We start from the raw sequence: 9,883 nt of genomic DNA, 5'->3' as shown, positions 1-9,883 counted from the left end.
CAGGCCGTCTCCTGATATTATTGCTTGTAGCCTCCTGAGGATGCCTAACCTGACTGTTGGGATTTGATTTCTCCTTGTCCGTGTGATTGGCATCCCTTCAGGAATTAGGGATAACAAGCATTTTGTCCTGCGTGTGGTACTATTTGTTTTTTGTTTTTCCTTCAAGTTTGTGTTTGAAAACTTACCTGTGTAGTAGGCCACACGAAAGTCTGTTGTGTTTGGAATTTATTCAATACCCAGTACAGGGCAGATCCTGAGGGCAGCTGGTATCATTCACAGCCCCTCTGCCTTGTGAATTAGAGGTGCCCATAAGCAAGGGTGGTGCCATTGTAGTTTCAGGCAGTGTCCACAAGGTGGCAGCACTATTCCTGTCCGCCTCAGTTTCCTGGGTCTAACAGAGCCTTAGGCCAAGTCAGCTTCCTGTGCTGTGAACTGGAGTGGAATATACCAGAGGAAATATTCACTGGCTTGTGTCTCACTATTCCTTCCCTTAATGCTTCACGCCCCGGGTCACCAGACTAATGTAAGCCCCAGCCAGAGCACCCAGCTGAGAGTGTTCTGGTGCCTGGGAGGAAACACTGTCAGGAAGGAGGCCTGGGCCAAAACCCCATCACCAGCACACTTGCTGGCTAGCTGACCATTGCCTCCAAGTTCCCCAAGGCCTCTGTCCCATTCAGGAGTCTGGTCCCAGCCAAGACCAGCAGAGAGTATAGATTTTAAAAGGGTCTTAATTAAGGGCACACTGCCAGGCTGTCTCCACCCCACCCCAATCCAACCCTGGAACCCAAGCTTACTCAGGTTCCTGGCATGGGATTAAAATCAACTCAGGGACATCTGAGCAAATACAAAAGGCACTGCTTTTCTTAAATTTTCTTTAGCAATGAGACGATGCCATGATGGAGTCTAGTCCATGGGCCATACTGTGCTTGCTGTCTGGGTATTGCCCCCTGATTCAGGACTGATGTAACCATGGAATATATCTACTCTTTTTAAGGTTCTTTTGCAGAAGATTGAACCATGTGCTGAGCATCAGCTCCTTGCGAATTTTCTATCTCACAGGCAGTTTTCGGCGTATATGTGGAAGGACGGAAGAGATAATCCTTATGGAGATCCACGTTGCTGTGTATAGGTGAAGGACAGAATGCTCTGTGGGTATGTGGAAGGATGGATGGAAGGAAGAAAGCTGATAATTTTTGAGAATTATCTACTACAGATACAGATTTCTGTGTCTATGTTAGTCCCGACCTTCTAACTGATTCCTGGCCCTTAACTTTTTTCATCCTTTGGGATCCCTTGTTTGAGTTTGAATTCTCAGGGTCTCTCTTTGGGCTATAAATCTGTTCGTTTCTCTATTTTTTGTTACCTAGCAAGGACATCATGCGCTGTTGTCTTCCTGTGTCTGGCTGAGTTCCGTTAGTGTTGATCCTTCACGGTCCGTCCCTGTTTCCACCAGTGGCATCATTTCCATATTCAGCGCCAGTTTCTAATGGCTGGGTCACAATCCACCTTATAAATGTAGCACATGTTGTTGAAGTGTTAACCTGTTGGTGTGGATTTGCTCTTTCCCTCCCTTGGCTTTCATAATTAGAGCGCCAGTGCATGTTGGGGTGCCTGTGTTTTTCTGAATGATGGATTTCTCGGAATCTAGAGGCCAGGTGTTGGAATTGCAGATCCTTGGCTTAGCCTCTTCTTTGTTTTTACAGGTATTCAGCGGCTGTCCCTTATACTGAGTGTCGACAGTGTATATTCCCTTGGACCGTGTGAGGGGGTTCCTTTTCTCAAGACTGTTTCCCACAGTTACTCTTTGTATCTCCCTGAGAATGCCAGCTTGACTAGTGGGGCTTGATTTCTCATTGTCCTTCTGATGGACGAGCCTGCAGTCATTAGGAATGAGGAGCATCTTGGTTTGTCGTTGAGGTTTAGGTGTTTTCTTTTTTTCCAGGGTGTGAGGATAATTTACCAATTTACCATGGCACTTGGCTTCCTGAAATTCCATTTTGGTCAAAATTTATTTCTGCAAGACCCACCCCGGGACATGTCCTAAGGGCGGCTGTTACCTTTGTTTTTTTATATTTTTTTTCGGCTGTTACCTTTAACGGCACCCGATGTGCTCCAGGGGCCCTAAGCACTGGTGGTCTGGTTGTAGTTACAGGAAGCACTTCCCCATAGCCACCTTTTGTTTCACATTCAAGAGAGTCTTAGGGAATGCCAGGTTCCTGGATTGTGCGTTCAAGTGGAATGTGTCTAAACAAACACCTAGGGGCTTCTGTCCCACGACTTCCTCTCCCTAAAACTTTACAGTCCCGAATTTTAACTAATCCCAAGGGGGACAGAGCACCCATCTCTAGATGTGAAGGTGCCTAGGAGGCTGCACTCTCAGGAAGGAGGCTTGAGCTGGGAATGTTAGCACCAGGAGAGGCGGAGGTTAGTTGATTATTGCCTCCAAGATCGTCCAGGCCTTAATCCCAGTCCGGACTATGGTCCCAGTCAGGGCCAAGACGACACTAGAAACTGAAAAAAGGTCTCAATGAAGGGTACCCTGCCAGGCTCTCTTATACCCACCCTGCCCAGGCCTGAGACACAATCTGCACACACTTCTGGTATAGCATAATGCAAAATAAGGTAGGTTTGAGGGAATGCTGTAGGTATTGGTTTTCTTTTTCTTTAACATCATGCCCATGTTATGTTGCTATTAGTTGCTTGGCCATTCTGTGCTTGCTGTCAGTGCCACAGACGTCAGAGTCAGGTATGGCGTAACCATGGGGTGTATCTATGTTTTTTTGTTTCCTTTGTTTTGTTTTCTTGTCACAGAGTTTATTGTATAAGGTCAAGCCTCCTGCTGAGCACAGGGTCCTTGGGGACTGTCTATCTCAGACCCAGTTTTCAGTGTATATGAGGAAGGAAAGAGAATATCTCTGTGGATCATTTTTAGAGATCTACATTTCTGTGGACAAGTCAGTGATAGAGGTTTCTGTGTATATGCTGAACAATGAATGAAAGAAGAAAGTTAGAAAGCTGGTAGTCCTGGTGGATTATCTTTGACAGATACAGATTACTTTGTTTATGCTGGCCTCGACCCCATCATTGTCCCCGTCCCTTCACTTTTTTTTCCCCTGGAACTCTTGGTATGAGTTAGAATTCTCAGGGTCTCTTCTTTGGGGGTGTAAATTCAATCCTATGTTCCTCTTTTTTATTTTAACCAGAAAGGACATCATGTTGTCCTAAGGTCTCCGCTGTCTGACTGAGTCCCGTTAGGGTATGATCCTTCCATTCCATCCCTGTGGCCACCAGGGGCATACTCTCTGTCTTTGCTGCTGCTGCTGCTAAGTCACTTCAGTCGTGTCCGACTCTGTGTGACCCCATAGACGGCAGCCCACCAGGCTCCGCCATCCCTGGGATTCTCCAGGCAAGAATACTGGAGTGGGTTGCCATTTCCTTCTCCAGTGCATGAAAGGGAAAAGTGAAAGTGAAGTCGCTCAGTCGTGTCCGACTCTTAGCGACCCCATGGACTGCAGCCTACCAGGCTCCTCTGTCCATGGGATTTTCCAGGCAAGAGTACTGGAGTAGGGTGCCATTGCCTTCTCTGTCTTTAGGTGGCGGTTTTCTGTGGCTGAGTAACAGTCCATCCTGTATATGTAGCACTTCTTATTTAAGCTTTAATGTGTCGGTGAGGGTTTTGCTGTTTCTATATCCTGGCTCCCGTGAATACTGCTGCAGTGCATGTTGAGGTGCACGCCTCTTTTTGAATGATGGATTTCTGGGGATCTGGGCCCAGGGGTGGGAATGTCAGGTCCTATGTTTAGCCTCTCTTGATAGTTCTTTGCAGGCATTTGGAGACTGTCCATTTAATAACTGGGAGTTGCCAGTGTACCTTCACACATGACAGTGTAGGGGCTTCCTTTTTTCTAGCCCCTCTCCCACATTTATTGCTTGTAGCCTCGTGAGGATATTTAACCTGACTGGTGAGATTTGCTTTCTCATTGACCGTTGTTTGGCATTCTGTCAGGAATTAGGAATACTGAGCATTTTGTCCTGAGTGTGGTATTATGTGTGGCTTTTTTTGCCCTTAAAGTTTGTGTTGGAAAATTTACCTGAAAGTCCATTGTGTTTGGAATTTATCTTTGCAATACCCACTGCAGGATAGGTCCTGAGGGCAGCTGTTATCATTCACAACCCCCTCTGCCTTGTGAATTAGAGGTGCCCATAAGGAAATGGCAACCCACTCCAATGTTCTTGCCTGGAGAATCCCAGGGACGGGGGAGCCTGGTGGGCTGCCGTCTATGGGGTCACACAGAGTCGGACACGACTGAAGTGACTTAGCAGCAGCAGCATAAGCAAGGGTGGTGCCATTATAGTTACAGGCAGTGTCCACAAGGTGGCAGCACTATCCCCACCCACCTCTGGTTCCTGGGTCAACGAGAGCCATAGGCAAGTCACCTTCTTGGGTTGTGAATTGAAATGGAATATGACCGAGCAATCATTTCAGGTTTGTGTCCCACTATTCCTTGCCCCAGTTGTTCACATTCCAGACAGTCAGACTAATTTAAGTCCTGGCTGCAGCATGCAGGTGAGGGTGCTATGGTGCCTTGGAGGTTACACTGTCAGGAAGGAGGCTTGCGTTGGGAATCCCAGCACCAGCACACTTACAGGCTGGCTGATTGTTGCCTCCAAGGTCTGCAAGGCCTCTATCCCACTCAGCACTCTGGTCCCAGCAAGAGACAAACAGATATTATAGATTTAAACAGGGGCTTCATTAAGGGTGCGCTGTCAGGCTGTCTCCAGCTCACCCCCAGTGCATCCCTGGAACCCAAGCCTGCTCAGGTTTCTGGCAAGCGATTGAAATCAATTCTGGGACGTCCGAGGAAATACAATAGTTACCACATTTCTTTCCTTTTGTTTAACAACAAGCCAATGACATGTTGAAGTACAGTCCATGGGTCGTGGTGTGCTTGTTGTCCGTGTACAGCCCCCTGATTCAGCAGTGAAGTAACCAAGGAGTATATCTACTGTTTTCTGGATTCTTTGGTGGGAGAGTTTATTGCAGAATGTCGAGCATGGTGCTGAATATTAGGTGCTTGCGAATTTTCTGTCTCACAGGCAGTTTCCGGTGGATATGCAGGACAGAAGAGATATCCTTGTGGATTATCCCTTAGAGATCCACATTTCTGTGTATAGGTGAAGGACAGAAAGCTCTTTGTGTATGTGGAAGGATGGAAAGATGTTGATAATTTGTGAGCATTATCTATTACAGATACAGATCTCTGTGTCTATGGTAGTCCCCACCTTGTAATTGATCCCTGGCCCTTAAATTTTTTCTTTTTTGGGGAACCCTTGTTCGAGTTTGAATTCTCAGATTTTCTCTTTGGGCTGTAAATCTGTTCCTTTGTTTCTCTGTTTCTCTTTTGCCTAGAAAGGATGTCATAGCTGTTGTCTTCCTGTGTCTGGCTGAGTTCCCTTGGTGTTGATCCTTCACGGTCCATCCCTGTGGCTACCAGTGGCATTATTTCCATATTCAGTGCCGGCTTCTAAGGACTGGGTAACAATCCACCATACAGATGTAGGGTATCTTGTTTAAGCTTTGATCTGTCAGTGAAGATTTGCTGTTTCTGTCTTGACTTTTGTCATTAGAGCTGCAGTGCATGTTGTGGTCTGACTCTTTGCAACCCAAGGACTCTAGCACGCCAGGCCTCCCTGTCCTTCACTGTATTCTGGCGTTTGCTCAAACTCATGTCCGTTGAGTCAGTGATGCTATCCAACCATCTCTTCCTCTGTCGTCTCCTTCTCCTTCTGTCTTCAATCTTGTAGCATGAGGGATCTTAGTTCCCAACAAGAGATTGAACCCATGTCCCCTGCAATGGAAGCATGGAGTCTTAACTATTGGACTGCCAGTGAAGTCCCTGAGGTGGCATGTTATTAATTCATAGGGAGATAACTTGGGCCCTGGAGGTGATCGATTTTATAAACTATGCTAATGGTGATCTTTAAAATTTTCTTCTTAATTTAAAAAATAATTTTATTTATTTTTGGCCTCGCTGGGTCTTTGTTGCTTTCTGTGGGCTTTCTCTAGTTGTGGAGAGTGGGGCTACTCTTTCTTTGCAGTGCTTGGGCTTCTCACTGTGGTGCCTTCTCTTGTTGTGGAGCACAGGCTCAGTTGCCCTGTGGCATGCGGGATCTTCCTGGACCAGGGATCGAAACTGTGTCTCGTGCATTGGCAGGCAGATTATTATCCACTGCACCACCAGCAAAGTCTTAGTGTAATCTTTTTACATTAAAAATTTTTTAAGGTTTCTGAGAGGTTTGGTATTTATTACTTTTACAATATCATTAGTTCTATTGTTTAAGAGGATTTTAGACATAAAGAGAGTGAAGTTTCTGGATTAAAGGGAGAACAGTGTTTCTAGTAACAGTGCTAGAAAAAAGATACTCTGTTATTAGAGAGGTAAGCAGGAATTTTCCAGGTTGGGAAACACAATTAAGCACTGTCTCGGGTTTCTTTTGCCTTAGTTAGGTCTGTGGTGCCCTCACTAGGAAAATTTCAATCTACAGTGGAAAATAAACACCAGTCAGAATGTATTTATAATCCCTGGCAAGAGGCATGTGTTTGACTTCCCTTGGAGGTGTGTAAAGTACCTTCAAGCTTTTGGTTTTGCCCCTGGTCTCCTTTACATTTTATCAGGATTGTTTTGTTTTGGGGGAGGATGTATTTTGGAGACATCCTTGGTAATACCTCTAACATTATCCTGTGACTGATGGATAAATATTGTCAATCTATCTCTGCAATATCATGAACAATTTTGTTCAACTCCATTGTAAATATTTTTGGTGCACAAGTCAGCTATCCTAAGATATAATGTGCATCGTGACCTCTCTCTTTTTTCTAATCTTTTTTGCTCTGACAGTTAATATATAGCGTCTCTGAATTTCTCCAGCTTTTCTCACCAGTGAGATGATGGGTGTATTTCTCTTTAGCATGGTGGCCAGCCCAAGCCTTATCAGGGTCTTTGTGTCTTTTACTGTTGTTTTTTTGTCACTAAGTCGTGTCTGACTCTTTCGTGACCCCATGGACTAGCCCACTGGGTCCTCTGTCCATGAGATTCTCCAGACAAGAATACTGGAGTGAGTTGCCATTTCCTCCTCCAGGGGATCTTCCCAACTCAGGGATTGAGCCTGAGTCTCCGCATTGCAGGTGGATTCTTTATGCCACTGAGCCACCTAGGAAGCCCTCTTTTACTGTTACTATAGGTATTTTCTTAAACAGCAGAAAAGCATCTAAAATGTCTTTGTCATTCAACTGTCGACTTAAAAAAAAAAAAGCACGATGTGAGAGTTGTGAGCTCAGTTTTATCTGGGGCAAAATGAGGAGTTTAGCCCAGGAGACAGTACCTCAGACAGCTCTGAGAAACTGCTCCAAAGAGGCAGGGGCAGAAGGTCAGTATTTATGTGATTTTGGTGAAGGGGGAATACATGCAGTCAAGCACATATTTTTTTCAGACAGTTTCTACTAGTCTCATGAAGCTTTGCTAGTCATGAGGAATAATCGTCACTGTGAAGGATTTTAGTGCTTTTCTAGATATGGGGAGATACAAGAATTGGGCTCATAAAATCAGCTCCTGAAAATATCTAACTATCTGAAGACCTATCCTGCCAGTTTTTCCCCTTAGGACGGAGGCCTCATCTCTGCTCTCCACCCTGAATTCTTCAGGGGATGTTGAAGGTCAGCAGCTGCAGCAGCATATTATTTAATCTTTGTAGAGGTAGACAGGTAGATGGCAAGCACCCACAGCAAGTACCAATTTGTAGTTGACACAAGTTTTATAGGCTTTGCCAAACTTAGAAGCTTCTCTGTGGGAATTACCTGATGAAACAGTGGTCAGGACTGAGTGCTTTCACTGCAGGGGTCCTGGTTTGATTCCTTGTTCAGGGAATTAAAATGCTGCAAGCCATGTGGTACAGGCCAAAAAAAAAAAAAAGCCTCTTTGTTTCTGAACCATTCAAATTTGGTGGATTGACACCCTCTCATCCCCACCCCCATTTATTTATAGGACTAGTATAAATATTTGCTCTTAGGGTTTTTTTTGCCAACTTGTCCAGGTATAGGCAAGTATTTCAGTCATCAGAGTATGATTTAATTTCTTGGATAGGTCTATATTTTAAGAATGAATTTAAGTTTGTGATAGCCTTTTAGGAACAAATAAAATTAAGTCAGGGCTGTTCAAAGGACTCTAACAAAATTATATATTGTTTAGTTGCCAAGACGTGGCCAACTCTCTTGAGACCTCATGGACAGTAGCTTGCCAGTTTCCTTTCTCTGTGAGGTTCTCCAGGCAACAATATTGGAGTAGGTTGCCATTTCCTCCAGGAGATTTTCCTGACCCAGGGATTGAAACTGCATCTCCTGCATTGGTAGGTGGATTCCTGAGCCACCTGGGAAGCCCAACAAAATTATTAACTGTATGTAAAAAAAGTACTGAGAGTTAACAATTTGGTCTCTTCATTTGGTATACTTACCAAATCATCTCACTTTAAAAAAACCCAAATACTAATTTTACTCTTTTGGTACATTATTTACATAAGACAAATGTAAAAAGGGTTAATATGAATTTATTTGTATGCATTCAAGTATATATAGATATATAAACACTAGTGGTAAGGAATCTGCCTGCCAGAGGGTGGGATGATTTGAGAGAATAGTATTGAAACGTATACCTTATCGCTTCCCTGGTGGCTCAGCTGGTAAAGAATCTGCCTGCAATGCAGGAGACCGGGGTTTGATCCTTGGGTTGGGAAGATCCCCAGGAGAAGGGAACAGCTACCCACTCCAGTATTCTGGCCTGGAGAATTCCATGGACAGACGAGCCTGGCGAGCTATAGTCCATACGGTCGCAGAGTCGGACGTGACTGACTTTCCCTTTCACATACATTACCATATGTGAAATAGATGACCAGTGTGTTTGATGCATGGAGCAGGTGCCCAAAGCCAGTGCTCTGGGACAACTTAGAAGGATAGGGTGGGGAGGGAAGTGGAAGGGAGGTTCAGGATGCGGGGAGCACGTGTACCTATGACCGATTCATGTTAATGTATGGCAGGGACCCTCACAATGTTGTAGAGTAATTATCCTCCAAATAAATAATTAAGAAAAAAAAGACTCTGCCTGCTAATGCAGGAGATGTAAGGGACTCAGTTTCAATCCCTGGGTGGGGAATATCCTCTGGAGAGGAAATGGCAACCCACTCCAGTATTCTTGCCTGGGAAAGCCCATGGACAGAGGAGCCTGGCGGGCTACACTCCATGGGGTCACAAAGAATTGGACACAATTGAGCGTCTGAGCACACACAAACATCAAGTAGATGATTTAGAGTTTTTCTGTAGCTTTAAAATATTCACTTTTCAGTATTAGCACTGTATCTATCACATTAAATTATTAAGATGAATTTTAACTTTTAAAAAATCAACAATCACATCTTCTATTATCCTGTGCATATAACTTGAAGTTTCTACTGCACCTAGTATCACTATCTACATTAATTATGACTCATAATAGTAATCAACTTGTACTTTTTCCTTCAGACATAAGACTTCCTTGTAGACAGAAGTATAAAAACTGTCAAGTCAATATTTTATGGGTACTTATTCCAATTACTCTAAAATTTTGAGATGGCAAAAACATACTATCATCCAAAACTATCTGCATATTTTGTTCTCCATTGACATAAAACAAGGGTAAATTAAAGTTCTTTCTGTATCAGTTTTTCAGAAACTAACAACATTTAAAGATTAATTTCAGTCTGTTTTTAAGGTTAATCTGGATATTTTGTTGACATATTAAGTTTTCATGAATTGCAGTAATACATAAAAATTTATAACCAATGTATTTGTTTTTAT

The sequence above is a fragment of the Giraffa tippelskirchi genome, chromosome 4, assembly GCF_054371585.1.
Source record: "Giraffa tippelskirchi isolate mGirTip1 chromosome 4, T2T-mGirTip1v1.2.pri, whole genome shotgun sequence".
In the NCBI taxonomy this organism is placed as follows: domain Eukaryota; kingdom Metazoa; phylum Chordata; class Mammalia; order Artiodactyla; family Giraffidae; genus Giraffa; species Giraffa tippelskirchi.
Note: the sequence above shows the minus strand (reverse complement) of the source record.